The sequence below is a fragment of the Theropithecus gelada genome, chromosome 7b (genome assembly GCF_003255815.1).
Source record: "Theropithecus gelada isolate Dixy chromosome 7b, Tgel_1.0, whole genome shotgun sequence".
Lineage (NCBI taxonomy): Eukaryota > Metazoa > Chordata > Mammalia > Primates > Cercopithecidae > Theropithecus > Theropithecus gelada.
The window spans coordinates 92520233-92535472 of record NC_037675.1 but is presented as its reverse complement, the minus strand read 5'-3'; the positions used below and the strand labels follow the sequence as shown (position 1 = coordinate 92535472).

General features: G+C 46.5%; 1 protein-coding gene across 11 annotated transcripts in view; it reads right to left on the bottom strand.

The window, feature by feature from the left end:
* The window catches only part of DGLUCY (D-glutamate cyclase), a 166463-nt gene that overhangs the window by 108084 nt on the left and 43139 nt on the right, over window positions 1-15240 (bottom strand). For 3 of the 11 annotated variants that reach the window (XM_025391187.1, XM_025391191.1, XM_025391190.1), the window contains exon 1: window positions 3995-4515. The exons of 3 other annotated variants lie outside the window; for them this stretch is intronic. The gene's annotated coding sequence lies outside the window, so the exon portion shown is untranslated. Of the gene's footprint in view, window positions 1-3299; window positions 4516-15240 lie in introns of those variants that run through there. 5 more of the 11 variants (XM_025391196.1, XM_025391197.1, XM_025391186.1 and 2 more) reach the window with 3 other exon arrangements.

Here is a 15240-nt window from a genome sequence, read left to right as displayed (position 1 = left end):
TGACAGATAAAGGAGGAAATCAAAATATCTTACCCCCAAATATGTTTCTTCACCATATTTTGAAACTGCTTTCTGCATCTGTAAAGAATCTGTTAACATAACTAGCTCTTTCCCCTTCTAAGTCCTCCCACCCTGAAGAGAGTAATGGAGTCTGGCACCTTTTAAGGTCTGATAAGAGAGGTTTACCTGTAATCCCAATACTTCAGGAGGCTGAAGCGAGTGGATCACCTGAGGTCAGGAGTTTGAGACCAGTGTGGCCAACATAGTGAACCCCCGTCTCTACTAAAAATCTAAAAATACAAAAAATTAGCCAGGCGTGGATGCGGGGGGGTGGCGTCTGTAATCCCAGCTACTTGGGAGGCTGAAGGAGGTGAATTGCTTGAATCCCAGGAGGTGGAGGGTGCAGTGAGCCAAGATCATCCCACCGTGCTCCAGCCCGGGTGACAGAGTGAGACTCCATCTCAAAAAAAAAAAAAAAAAAAAAAGGGGAGATTTACCATCCATTCTCTCTGAAGCCTGCTACCTGGAAGCTTCATCTACATAACAAGAACCTTGGCCCTTGGCCTCCACAACCCCTTTCATCTTAAATCCAAGTGTTTCTTCCTGCTAACTTCAACTTTAAGCAAAGCTTAACTCTTTTAACTAATTGCTCATCAGGAAATCTTTGAATCTACCTATGACCTGAACACCTCAATTCTGGATTGAATCAACCAAACCAATGTGTACCTCACACGTATTGATGGATGTCTATGTCTTCCTAAACTGCATAAAACCAAGCTGTATCCCAACCATCGTAGGCACATGTTCTCAGGACCTCCTGGGTCCTCATATTTGGCTCAGAATAAGTCTCTTCAAATATTTTACAGAGTTTGGCCCTTTTTTTTTGGTCAACAAAAGCTTACTCTGTGCCAGGCACTGTTCTAAACACTTTTCATGTACTATGTCATTTAATCCATACAACACTCCCTAGATGAGGGCTGTTATCCCTATTTTACAGAAAAGGAAGCGAGGGAAGATTCAGCACTTTGCCTAAAGATTCATAGGTATTGAGTGGCCAAACCAGCAGTCAAGTCCAAGTGTCAGAGGCTTTCGAACCAGAGCCACTCCATCTTGAATAGGGGCTGGGTAAAATAAGGCTGAGATTTACTGGGCTGCATTCCCAGGAACTTAGGCATTCCTAGTCACAGGATGAGATAGGAGGTAGGCACAAGATACAGGTCACAAAGACCCTGCTGATAAAACACTTTGCAGTAAAGAAACCTGCCAAAACCAAGATAGCAATGAAAGTGACCTCTGGTCGTCCTCACTGCTTATTATACACTAACCATAATGCATTAGCAGGCAAAAGACACTCCCACCAACACCAGGACAGTTTACAAATGCCATGGCAACGTCTGGAAATTACCCTATATTGTATAAAGAGGGGAGAAACCCTCAGTTCCAGGAATTGCCCACCCCTTTCCTGGAACACTCATGAGTAATCCATCCCTTGTTTAGCATATAATCAATAAATAACTATAAGTATACTCAGTCAAGCAACCCATGCCACTGTTCTACCTATGGAGAAGCCGTTCTTTTTTTTTTTTTTTTTGAGATGGAGTCTCACTCTGTCGCCAGGCTGGAGTGCAGTGGGGCGATTTCGGCTCACTGCAACCTCTGCCTCCCAGGTTCAAGTGATTCTCCTGCCTCAGCCTCCCAAGTAGCTGGGATTACAGGTGCATGCCACCACACCCAGCTAATTTTTGTATTTTTAGTAGAGACAGGGTTTTACTATGTTGGCCAGGATGGTCTTGATCTCCTAACCTTGTGATCTGCCTGCCTTGGCCTCCCAAAGTGCTGGGATTACAGACATGAGCCACTGCGCCCGGCCTATTCCTTTACTTTCTTAATAAACTTGCTTTCACTTCCACTTTACTATGAACTCGCCCCCAATTTCTTCTTGCACAAGGTCCAAGAACTCTTGGGGCCCCTTTCTGGTAACACAAGTATTCTGGATTGAGATCATATTTTCAGTCACTATGCTTTTCAAAGCATAACTTTTTACAATTCCACACAGTCAAAAAGACACAGCTTGGTCTTCCAGAGAGCTGTGCCTGAAGGTGAACCTCAACATTACTGAAGGACCAAGGGCAGTCATTTAGTTTCTCTACAATTCTGTTTCCTCCAAGACAGCATGAGGAGATCCAAACTACAGACTTCATGGAGCTTCTGGAAGGATAAAACAAATTCAAGTCTGTTTAAGAAATGCTTTGAAAGCTGTAACATGTGGCATAAATGAAATATTGCCTTAAGGCAGGTTGGAAAATCCTTAAACCCAAAATAAGAAAATAAACTTTTTTTTTTTTTAATGCAAATACCCTCTAGCAACTTGGCAGATCGCCTGGAAAGGCTGAGAAATCTGTCAAGGAGAGGGTTGGTTTTGTGTATCTGTCATGCTCCACTGAAAAAGGGAGGTATTAATTGAAATTAATTGAAAGAGCTTATACCTGTGCACTTGGACGAGAATCATTATTATCAAACCAGGAGTAGCAGCAATCTGCATTGCCCACAGGAACCGCGCAGGCACAGAAGTTTTGGGGTGGGTCAAGGAATGCAAAGCTCAGAGTGCAGGAGAGGTGGGGACTTTGGCAAACCAGCAGCTCCAGCGCCAGCTGCCCTGCGGAAACGTGAGCCCATTCTTTCACACGCGTACAATTTCCCAAATTTCCAAGAGTCCTCACACTTACAAATAAAACATGTCAGGGGCCACCAGTTGGCCTCCTGGGATCCAGCCCTCAGCTGGAAGTGACATCTGACTCTTTTAAGATGCTTCCTGGCCAGGTGTGGTGGCTCACGCCTGTAATCCCAGCACTTTGGGAGGCCAGGCTGGGTGGATGGCTTGAGATCAGCCTGGCTAACATGGCAAAACCCTGTCTCTACTAAAACTACAAAAATTAGCCAGACCTGGTGGCACGTGCCTGTAGTCCCTGCTACTTGGGAGGCTGAGGCAGGAGAATAGCTTGAACCCAGGAGACAGAGGTTGCAGTGAGCTGAGATCACACCACTGCACACCAGCCTGGGCGACATAGAGACTCTGTCTCAAAATGAAGGGGGGAAAAAAAAAGATGCTTCCTCATAATTATGTACAAGCCACAGTTTAGCCTTCTTTCAGTTAACTCCACCCTGCCCTGCCCTTCCCACCCATCACCTCCTTCCCCTTCCTGCTTCCTCAACTTCACTCCACCCCTCCAGTGAAGCCAGCTTTCCTTCTTCCTACTCCCGGCCTCTCCTTTCCTTCTTTTTAGCTCATACTCGGTTACCTTTAAAGCACAAAGCAGCTCTCCTCCCCTGCGTGCCAATCAATGCCAACATTCTTCCTGCCAACGTAATCTCAACCTGCTGCCCTCCTCCAGCACTGGGATAATTTTTGCAATTTAGTGTGGTTCTTATGAAGGAAGGTGGGTTATAGCCAGCTCTCAATCTCCCATAGTAAAAGAAGACAGAGGGGAAGTACAGATAATCCTACAGAAGAGACCCCCACAAAGTCACCTGGCTCTGCCTTTAGCCTTGGGTGGGTACACAGGTCCAAAGCACACCACTGCAGTCCCCTGTGCCATGTTGGTGTTGATGCTCCCAGAGGAGGCTGAGATGAGCTAACCAGTGGCCTGGAGAAAGACTTGGAGAGGATTTACAGAATTCTGCCTCCAGCCAACACGGGGGTGACCAGCCTGGCTGTTACCTCACAGCCATCATTCACTCCTCAAAACAGGGAGGGACTTTTGGGCCCTGCAGGTATCCACAAAGCTCTGGCCAGTGTGCCTGCAGCAGCCCGGAACCCCTTCCCCAGCTGCCCCCTCGATTAACTTTGTCACCTCATCCCCAGCAAGCCTGTGGCTAAAAGGCAGTTTCAGTTTTACTTTCTCTGCCTTCACGTGACCTGGGAGTCCTCAAGGGCAGTGACAAGGACTGAAGGGGCCTTGCAGGAGAGAGAACAGAGGAGAAACACTGCCAATACCTGATGTGTTCTGTCCATCCTCAGGTGCTATCTGGCTTGAGCCAAGCCTTGATTTTTCAAGGAGAGGAACAGTTGGGCCTCAGTGGAGAATTTCAGGGAATTTTCTGCCTTGCTCACTGGTTTTGCCCTGCCATTGTCCTGCGGTGGGCTCCCAGAATACCCTTGGGCTTCTTAGGTGGGGTGGGGCAACGTGGATGTCGCCTGGGGCAGAAGGAGGGACTGTGCTGTGCTCTGTTCCCTTCTGACTTACTGTTTGTTTGGGGCGTCTGGACGAGGGCTACAAACAGTTCTTCTCTTTGTTTCCACGGCCTTGCAGAATGTGTGCTTCCCTCAAAAGGGCATAAAGGCCCCCTTTCTTCTGCTCGCCCGCGCCATGGGGGGTTGTTCTGCAGGACTCGGGTCTACAAGCTGGGGCCAGCCCTAAGCGCTGACTATGGCAGCTCCATCCGCTCCCACAGCCTGAGCTCACGTGGCCCATGCAGCAGCGTGCTCTCCTCGGCAGCCCGCCCGCCCCAGTTCTTAAAGCTGCAGAGCTGCTGGCAGCTGGCTGGCTCCTGCAAGCCCAGTTCTCCCTGCAAGAGTTAACTTGCTCTCCCTGCGTCAACAGAGGCATAATTTTGAAAAATCCTGATGGCTGGGTCACAGCCCCAGAAATGCAGATGTAATTGATCTACGGGTGTATGGCCTGGGCACTAAGGATTTTTGAAATCCCTCAAGTGATTCCAATGTGCAGCCGATCTGGCGAATCGCCATCTGTGCTGTTCAAACTTTAGTGTGCACTGGGATCACTAGGGGATCCTGTGAAAGTGCAGGCTTGATCCAGAAGATCTGGGGTCAGGCAGAGATTCTGCATTTCTAAAAAGCTCCCACAAGACACAGCTGCTGGTCCGTGGGCCACACTGTGAATAGCAAGGGTGATGCTTTGAGCTTGGATCTGCATGCTGCCACCCACGTTTAGAGGTCTTGGTAAGTTTCTAGGCCTGTTTCCTCCTCACTTATCTTGCTTGGCTGCTCTGAGGATTGACTGAGATAATAAGCATTATGCACTAGAACAGCATCAGCACTTAGAAAGTGCTCAAAAGATGTTGACTATGACCATGATTTTCTCCTGATCTGTTTTTCTCCTGCTTCAAAGCCATCAGGACTTACCTTTGGACCCCGTACAACTGACCCTTGGACAACGTGGAACGCTGAACCTCGTGCAGTCAAAAATTCATGTATAACTTTTGCTGTTGTTGTTATTTTGACACAGAGTCTTGCTCTGTCACCCAGGCTGGAGTGCAGTGGCACGATCTCGGCTCACTGCAACCTCTGCCTCCCAGGTTCAAGTGATTCTTCTGCCTCAGCCTCCCGAGTAGCTGGGACTACAGGTGTACGCCACCACGCCCAGCTAATTTTTGTATTTTTTAGTAGAGACGGGGTTTCACCATACTGACCAGGCTGCTCTCGAACACCTGCCCCTGTGATCCACCTGCTTCAGCCTCCCAAAGTGCTGGGATTACAGGCATGAGCCACTGCACCAGGCCAATTTTTTTTTTTTTTTTTTTTTTTGAGATGGAGTCTCACTCTGTCGCCCAGGCTGGAGTGCAGTGGCGCAATCTTGGCTCACTGCAACCTCTGCCTCCCAGGTTCACGCCATTCTCCTGCCTCAGCTTCCTGTGTAGCTGGGACTATAGGCGCCCGCCACCACGCCTGGCTAATTTTTTGTATTTTTAGTAGAGGTGGGTTTTCACCTTATTAGCCAGGATGGTCTCGATCTCCTAACCTCGTGATCCGCCCACCTTGGCCTCCCAAAGTGCTGGGATTACAGGTGTGAGCCACCGTGCCCGGCCTATTTTTTTTTAATTTGTTTATTTTGGTTTCGTTTTTTTGTTTTTGCTTCTTTTTCTCTTTTGTTATTATGCATCTTGTTCTTTTTTATTTTTTTTAAGTAAGTGTTCAATAATGTTGGAATGAGTGAGTGAGTGAATGAATAAATGAACGGGTTAAAGTGAAAAGTGAAAGGTGTCTTTTATTATAGAATCAAAAACCCCATGTCATGCAGCCTCACCCACCCAGGGTGCCATCTCTGACCTGCTGGACCCTCAGGCATCGCTCTGCGAAGGTCCCTAATGACCACAGCTACCCATTGTGTGTGTTCTCCAGCCCCAGCTTTCCTGCAGAGCCCTGCGTCTAAGTTGCTCTGTTTGGTGTCATGTTTCCAGAGAATGAAATAGAATTAATCAAAAGGTAGTTGTTAAATTGATGCCAGGCTCACAAAGGAGAGAGATCCCATCTGTTATGTTAAACTTTTTCTTTCTTTTTTTTTTTTGAGACAGAGTTTCGCTGTTGTTGCCCAGGCTGGAGTGCAATGGTGCAATGTCGGCTCACTGCAACCTTCGCTTCCCGGGTTCAAGTGATTCTCCTGCCTCAGCCTCCCGAGTAGCTGGGATTACAGGCGTATGCCACCACACCCAGCTAATTTTGCATTTTCTTTTTTTTTCTTTTTTTTTTTTTAAAAGTAGAGGTTTCTCCATGTTGGTCAGGCTGGTCTCAAACTCCCAACCTCAGGTGATTCTCCTGCCTCAGCCTCCCGAGTAGCTGGGATTACAGGCAAACGCCACCACATCCGGCTAATTTTGCCTTTTTTTTTTTTTTTAAGTAGAGGTTTCTCCATGTTGGTCAGGCTGGTCTTGAACTCCCGACCTCAGGTGATCCGCCTGCCTCAGCCTCCCAAAGTGCTGGGATTACAGACGTGAGCCACTGCGCCAGGCCATGTTAAGCTTTATTAGACAAGAGTCAAAAGGTAGAAAAAATTTGTGTCCAACAGATGAGTAGGTAAACAACATGTGATACATACATACAGTGGAATACAATTCAGCCATGAAAAGGAATGAAATTCCTATACATGCTACAACATGGATGAAACTTGAAGGCTGTATGGTCTGAATGTTTGTATTCCTCCAAACTTCATACATCGACATTTATATGTTGAGCCCTAATGATGGCATTGAGGCCCCAAAGAACTGCCTTGTTTCTTCCACCTTGTGAGGACACAGCCAGAAGGCATCATCTATGAATCAGAAAGTAGGCCCTCGCTAAGATCTGAGAGTGATAGCCTAGTAAGTTTTAAAAAATATAAATAAAGGCCAGGCGCAGTGACTCACGCCTGTAATCCCAGCACTTTGGGAGGCCAAGGAGGGCGGATCACAAGGTCAAGAGATTGAGACCATCCTGCCCAACGTGGTGAAACCCCATCTCTACTAAAAGTACAAAAATTAGCTGGGTGTGGTAGTGTGCGCTTGTAATCCCAGATACTTGGGAGGATGAGGCAGGAAAATCACTTGAACCTGGAAGGCAGAGGTTGCAGTGAGCCGAGACGGTGCCACTGCACTCCAGCCTGGCCACAGAGTGAGACGCCGTCTGAAAAAAAAAATAAATAAATATATATATATATATACACACACACACACACATACACACACACACACACATATATATAAAGAAAAATAAAAAGAAAATGGGCCCTCGCCAAACATGTTACCTACTGGCACCTTGATCCTGAACTTCCCAATCTCCAGAACAGTGAGAAATAAATTTCTGTTGTTTATAAGCCACTCTATTAATGGTATTTTATTCTAGCAGCCTTAACAGACTAAGACAAAAACATCAAGCCAAGTGAAATCAGCCAGACACACACACACACAAATTGTATGATCTCACTTATATGAAGTACCTGGAGTTAGGCAAATTCATAGAGACAAAAGTAGAATAGCAGTTACCAAGGGTTGGCAGAAGGAGAACAAGGAGTTACATACTGTTTAATGGCTACAGAGTTTCTGTTTGAAATGAAAAAGTCCTGGAGATGGATAGTAATGATGGTGGCATACCATTGTGAATGTACTTAATGCCACCAAATTTTACACTTAAAAATGATTGAATTTTACATTATGCATATTTTACTACAATGAAAAAACTTGATTAGGAACCCAAACTATTGGCCAGGCACAGTGGCTCATACCTGTAATCTCAAAACTTTAGGAGGTTGAGGCAGGCGGATGGCTTGAGGTCATTTCAGCGGTTCGAGACCAGCCTGGTCAACATGGAGAACCTTCGTCTCTACTAAAAACACAAAAATTATCCGGGCATGGTGGCGGGCGCCTGTAGTCCCAGCTACTAGGGAGGCTGAGGCAGGAGAATCGCTTGAACCCTGGAGGTGGAGGCTGCAGTGAGCTGAGATTGCACCACTGCACTCAAGCCTGGGTGACAGAGCGAAAATTGTATCCAAAAAAAAAAAAAAGACAGACAGAAAGAAAATGAAACCAAGCAGAGCTTGGAGGATTCCTTGAAACCAAGCAGGGCTTGCAACATGCCCTAGCCTTTCCTTTTCCATTTTTTCTTAAGGCTTAAAGATGAGATGCAGAGCCTCAGAAGGTTAAACTGTGTGTATGGCCAGAGGTGCAAGGAATGCCAAATATTAATATTTACAGTTGGTTTCTTCAGTGGGTGAGATCCGGGCAAAATTGCTCAGGAAGAGAAATATTACAATATTCAGCTGGTGTTCACAGTGTGCTTGGGAAGAGAAGCAATTGCTTGTGTCAAAAGAATGTAGAAAGTATAATCAAGCTATTGTTTGCAATTGCTTAGCTAAAATGAGGCCCCCTCCAGGGGGAAAAAAAAAAAGAAATTAAACCTAGGTAACAATTGTATGCCAAGTAATCGTAGTTATTTAAAAGTTCAAAAAGAGAAGGCAATTGAAGGGATTCAGTGAGCTGATAGAAACAGGAACTCAAGATGTTTTTCCCAAAGAGGTTCCTCAACTTGAATTAGATATGAAGCCTCCAGACGTGGTCGGCTCTGAAAATGGGGAATATTGTGGACTGAATGTTTATATCCCCTCCAAATTCCTGTGTTGAAGCTCTAACCCACAATGTGATGGGTTCTGGAGATGGGCTTTGGGAGGGAGTCAGGGTTACATGAGCTCATGAGCATGAGGCCCTGGTCTTCTGGGATCAGTACCTTTAGAGACCCCAGAGATCTTCCTTTCTCTCTTTCTCTGCCCTGTGAGCACACAGTGATAAGGTGGCCATCTGGGAGCCAGGAAGAGGAGCCTCATCAGAACCCAACTACCTACTTTCTGATCCACTTCTGCCTCAGGGAATTACCGGTATGTTCCCTGCAGCCTGCAGCCACTAACTACCGCTGATGAAAACGTTGATCTAGGACCAAAAAGCCTGGGGCAGGGAGGGTTTCCTGTGACCTGCTCATAAATCATACTGTCTTCATGGTGCCTGGTGGCACCCAGCTAGCCACTCCCCTCAACAGTGCCAGGCCCTCACTAGCTGGAATTTCTTGAAAGGTGAAGCAACTTGTCCCCTGTCCTAGGAACACAGTGGCTCTTGAGTCCATGTTGCTATTGGAGCAGAGGAAAGTCATGGTCCCTGTTGGAACGGAGCCCACCCAACGGGGAGACTCCATACGCACAACTAGGCTTCAGTGCAAGGGTTCCAGGGTTTGCTGAGTTTTCAAAAGTACATTTCTCAGCCACAAATAATACCATTGTCACGGTAGCACTTCCTGTTTTGCACAAGTCAGTCATAATAAAAACAGAAAGAGGCACGAGGCCCGCATTCATTATGTCTGTTCAGTCGTTTGGGAAATGATGAATTTTGGGGGTGGTTTAGAGGCAGGCAAAGACCCACGAAAGGCAAGGAACAGCCAGTTTTCCTTCCCACACCTCCTGTTCCTATACCGTGGGCCTGGAGCATCACAATCCATTTCCTGACAGGTCCTTGCTCTCTGGTCCCTTTCCTCATCCTCCACACTGCTTCTAGACCAATCGTCCCCGAAGGATATTTTGGTTACATCATTTATTTGCTCAAGATTCTTCAAGGGGCTGGGAACGGTGGCTCATGCCTGTAAATCCCAGCACTTTGGGAGGCCAAGGTGGATAGATCCCCTGAGGTCAGGAGTTCGAGACCAGCCTGGCCATCATGATGAAACCTCGTCTCTACTAAAAATACAAAAATTAGCCGGGCATGATGGCACACGCCTGTAGTCCCAACTACTAGGGAGGCTGAGGCAGGAGGATCCCTTGAACCTGAGAGGTGAAGTTGCAGTGAGCCAATATCATGCCACTGCATTTCAGCCTGGGCAACAGAGCAAAACTCCATCTCACAAAAAAAAAAAAAAAAAAAAAAAAAAAAATTCTTCAAGGGCCTTTCCAGTGACCACAGAGTCAAGTCTAAAGACTTAGACGGCCCTCCTCTAGGGACTGTGAACTTATCGACACAGACTCTGCTCCCAGGGCTAAAACTAGGATGAAACTGGTGCAAAGTTTAAGGGAGCACCAAACAACTCAGTAACCAATAAGAATGCTAATTTTTTAAAAATCAAAGTTAACGAAAAAATTCCACGATGAACACAATACCAAAATTTTAAACAAGGACAGGGACTGACCCTACACTTGTACGCTTGGCTCCCGCCTGGCCCTATTGCTTCCTCACTGAGCTAATCAGCCAATCAATCGACTCCTTGTTTCCAGAACCATGCAGACACTTCCACCTGCACACATTTGCTCCTACTGCCTTCTCCCCCAGCACCCCCCAGAAGACCAACCCCACTCCTCTGCTCACCAAAGCCTTTTTCTCTCCCAGCTCTCATCTGCGTCACAAACCCTTCCCTTTGCTTTCGCTTCTCTGAGCTCCTCTCATTCTTATTGCCTTTCAAGGGCTTCAGGCTTCCTTGGCAGCAGCACCTGGCAAGCACAAGCCTCACTCCCTGATCTCCTTCACATCTTTGCTCCACAGTCACATCCTCAGTGAGGCCTGGCCTGGCGCCCTCCATAAAGTAGCTCCCTGTCTCATGTCTCCCACCCCCACCAGCTCCTCATCCCTCTGGACCTGCTTTAGTTTTCACAGCACTTATCGCCATCTGATACACCATTCCATTGTTTTCTCTCTAGCTAGTCTCCGTCTCCCTGCGCTGGAATCTAAGCTTCACAAGAGCAGGTCTTCATGTCTGCCTGTTCATGGCTGAGTTCCAGAGCCTCCAACAGAGCCTGACACATGGCACAGAGTCAGTAAACACGTGTCAAACAGAATCTCTTCACACTCACTCTCAGCTGCAATCTCAATATATCAAGCAGATAAATGAAGGGTTTTTATTTTTTTATGTTTTTTGAGATGGAGTCTCGCTCTGTTGCCCAGGCTGGAGTGTAGTGGTGCGATCTCAGCTCACTGCAACCTCTGCCTCTTGGGTTCAAGCGATTTCTCCTGCCTCAGCCTCCCAAGCATCTGGGATTATAGGTGTGAGCCACCACCCCGGCTAATTTTTGTATTTTTAGTAGAGACAGGGTTTCACCACATTGGCCAGGCTGGTCTTGAACTCCTGACCTCAGATGATCTACCCACCTCAGCTTTCCAAAGTGCTGGGATTACAGGTGTGAGCACCACACCCAGTCAAAAGAAAGGTTTTCAGTTAGTATGAAATAAGACACGAGAACATATAAGAACAGTGTATGTTCAAATGTATATGATTACTTAGAAAGGCAGCCAAATGAAATGTTTTAGCTTGCTTGTACATAAAAATTTGAAAATTGATGCTATGGACACTTGTGGACATTCAGGCACCATCTCCTAGCATCCTCATTTCACTCTAAATTTGCATTTTTCTTTGCACAAACTCAAGAGAACCTTGATTCACTCAGATAAGCAATTACAAATTGTAACTGTGTAAAAACCAAAACTTTAAACGTAAACGGGTGAATTTTATGGCATGTGGATTATATCTCAATAACGCTGTCAAAAATAGTTCCTCTTGCAACTTTTATCTGGGTGAATCAGGATTTTCCTTTATTTAATAGAGAGGGAAGCAGACACTTCATTACAGCCTGGACAAAAATCTATTAACCTGAAACAGAACTTAATGTGTTGATGATCTCCACTGTTTTGAAATTTCGCCTTCAATATATTCATAAGTGAGGTTTGTTTTTTTTTTGAGACAGAGTCTCGCTTTGTTGCCCAGGCTGGAGTGCTGTGGCGCATCTCTGCTCACTGTAACCTCCACCTTCCGGGTTCAAGGGATTCTCATGCCTCAGCCTCCTGAGTAACTGGGATTACAGGTGCACACCACCATGCCTGGCTAATTTTTGTATTTTTAGTAGGGACGGGGTTTCACCGTGTTGGCCAGGCTGGTCTCAAACTCCAACCTCAGATGATCTGCCCACCTTGGCCTCCCAAAGGGCTGAGATTATAGGCATGAGCTACTATGCCTGGCCAAAGTTAGTTTTTTTAACTACAGTTTTAAAATATAGTTACGTGCCATATAATGACAGTTCAGTTAATGACAGACTGTATATACAACAGTGGTCCCATAAGTTTTTTTGTTGAGGGGAGGGGATACAGTTTCTCTCTTGTTGCCCAGGCTGGAGTGCAATGGCAGATCTTGGCTCACTGCAACCTCCACCTCCCGGGTTCAAGTGATTCTCCTGCCTCGGCCTCCCAAGCGGCTGGGACTACAGGCGCACGCCATCATGCCCGGCTAATTTTTATATTTTTAGTAGAAACCGGGTTTCACCATGTTGGCCAGGCTGGTCTCGAACTCCTGACCTCAGGTGATCCATCCGCCTCAGCCTCCCAAAGTGTTGGGATTACAGGCGTGAGCCATCGCGCCCGGCCCTGTAAGGTTATAATGCCATATTTTTACTGTAGCTTTTCTAGGTTTAGACATGTTTAGGTACACAAATGCTTACCACTGTGTTACAATTGCTTACAGTAGTCAGTGTCACATGCTGTATGGGTTTGTGGCCCAGGAGTAATAGGCCATATCATATAGCCTAGATGTGTAGTAGCCTATGTCACCCAGGTTTGTGTAAGCAAAGTCTACGACATTTGCACAATGAGGAAATTTCCTAATGATGCATTTCTCAGAACTTATCCTTGTTAAGTCATGTCTGACTGTAGTTTAAAATATACTTTAAAACAGAAATTGGAATTCAAGAGTTTGAGGACGCCCCTTGAAGCATCTCTGAAGAATGAGTTTCATAGAATACTATTTGGCAACTACTGGTGTTTTAATAATTGGGCACCTATTATAGCTGCCTGACTTTTCCACGTATTCCTCTATGTTGCTCTCCTGTTTATTCACCACGAGCAAGCTCTCTGGAGCAGAAATCCTGCTTTGCACCTCAGGAAAAAAACTTAGTACCAGGCCTGGCACAGGGCTCATGGTCAGCCAGTGGTTTGCTGTTGCTGTCATTTCACTGAAATTGAATTAAACACCTATCTCGATGTGATCTGGTGAGTCCTCAGCACCTGTTCTTGAGTTGTCTGGTGAAAAGTAAAACGGTAGTGCATTTTTTTTTCTTTATTTTTTTTTTTGGTGACATGGAGTCTCACTCTGTCACCCAGGCTGGGGTGCCGTCGTGCGATTTCGGCTCACTACAACCTTTGCCTCCCAGGTTCAAGCAATTCTCCTGCCTCAGCCTCCTAAGTAGCGGGGATTACAGGCATGCACCACCAGCTACTTTTTGTATTTTTAGTAGAGACGGGGTTTCAACATGTTGGCCAGGCTGGTCTCGAACTCCTGACCTTAAGAGATCCTCCCACCTCAGCCTCCCAAAGTGCTGGGATTATAGGCATGAGCTACCACGCCCAGCCAATAATGCAATTTTTATGTAATAGAAGTTATAAATAAAAATAACAGCTAATACGAATTAAACTCTGTGTCATAAGATGTACTTGGATTTCCTCATTCAGTTATCACAACTCTATGCAGTAAGTGCTGTTATACCCCCATTTCACCGAAGAAAAAACTAAGGCTGCCAGATCACAGGGGAGAAATTGTGGCTATAGACAACAGCGGGGAAGCTGAGAGCTGGGACTCCAACCAGACAGTCTAACTCCAGAGCCAGCTTAGAAATGATCTGAAGTCACCGGACAGGCCAATTTGGAAGACAAAGGAAAGAGAAATTCGAGAGCCCAGGACAGAGTCAGGCAAAGGAGGAACCTGCAAAGGAATGGCCACTAGACAGGAGGAAAACCAGGAGAGAGAAGTGTCATGGAAACCAAGAGAGATGAGCTGGGTGTGATGAGTGTGGAAAGCCGTTTCTCGGACTTGGCGTCATGGACGCTCTTGGTAACCTTGACAAGAGCAGCCCCTACATCCAGGTTTCTCAATTGCAACACTACTGACATTTGGGGCCAGATAATTCCATGTCGTGGGGGGCTGTCCTATGCATTGTAGATGTTCAGCAGTATCTCCGGCTTCTGCTCACTTGATGCTGGTAGCCAACACCCTTCCCCAGTCGCAACAATAAAGAATGTTCTCAAACATTGCCAAATGTCCCTAGGTTCTCAAACACTGCCAGATGCCCCCAGGTACAAAATCATCCTAGGTTGAGCACTACTGCTCTGTAGAATGGTGGGCGGAAGCCAAATTGGAGTAGGCAGAGGAGGGAATGGGAGGCGAGGGAGAGGAGAAAGCCTGCACAGACATGCGCAGAAGTGAGAGCTGGAAGTGGGGGAGGAGCCAAGGGAATGTTCCAAAACTTTCATGTATGTATGTGTGTATATATATATGTGCGTGTGTGTTTCATATATGTGTTTTTGTGTGTGTGTGTGTTTATATATATGATGAGAGAGAGCAGAGAAGGGCTGTAGGTTGATGGCAATGACACAGGAGAGAGTGAACGTTTGCTGATTTGCTGATGAAGAGGAGAGATATATAAAGAGAGAAAGAAAGAAACAGCAGGTGTGAATTTCTGGGGTAGGCAACAAGAAATGGGATCCAGACTACAAGTTGCAGGATTTGCCTTTGCAGGAGTAGAGACATTTGCTCTGGTATAAGAGAAGAAAGAGAGGCCTTATGCAGAAGTAGATGTAGGAAGGCGTGTGTATTTGGTGATGGGGAGAGGAGGGAGCTCCCATCTGTTGGCTTCTATTTTCCCAGCCAAGCCTGCGACAGGGTCATCGGCAGAGCTGGGATGGAGACGGAGGAGGAGGGAGGAAAAGGCACAGAATACTTATCTTGGAGTGCAGCAAAGCAGGCTAAAAGGAGAAGGGGGAAGGATTGCTAGGCCGTGTTGATAGCCCATTTGCAGTCTGAGACCAGGAATTTGAAATGAGGCCAGCCCATGTGGTGTGAGAATTTTCTCTGGCAACTTCATCTGCTCTGGGAGCAGTATGGAGTGCGTGGATGAAGCTGGGTGACTGGCAGCAGCTCCCAAGCAGCCTACAGGAGCAGGGTCCTCATTAAGGACCAATCAT